Here is a 257-nt window from a genome sequence, read left to right as displayed (position 1 = left end):
GTCCTCCACAGTGGAATTTCAGGCACTCCTCTCATTTATCATTTGAAACCTGTGGTTAATCAGGTTTTGCAGCCTTCAAAGATTCTCTCAGGTAAATACTTAGTGGAAAGTTTGGTAGGAACTGCACTTTTATTTATGCACAAAGGATTAAAATGAATTTTAACAATATTGGTTATGGCTCTGTGTAATAAGATGTATAGTTTTGATATTCAATTAAAAAAAAATAACCTGGTAAATTTGGTTTGGTAGATTCTTGT

This window comes from Emydura macquarii, unplaced genomic scaffold (genome assembly GCF_026122565.2).
Source record: "Emydura macquarii macquarii isolate MOO-44397 ecotype Brisbane River unplaced genomic scaffold, CSIRO-AGI_Emac_v2 contig_431, whole genome shotgun sequence".
Lineage (NCBI taxonomy): Eukaryota > Metazoa > Chordata > Testudines > Chelidae > Emydura > Emydura macquarii.
Note: the sequence above shows the minus strand (reverse complement) of the source record.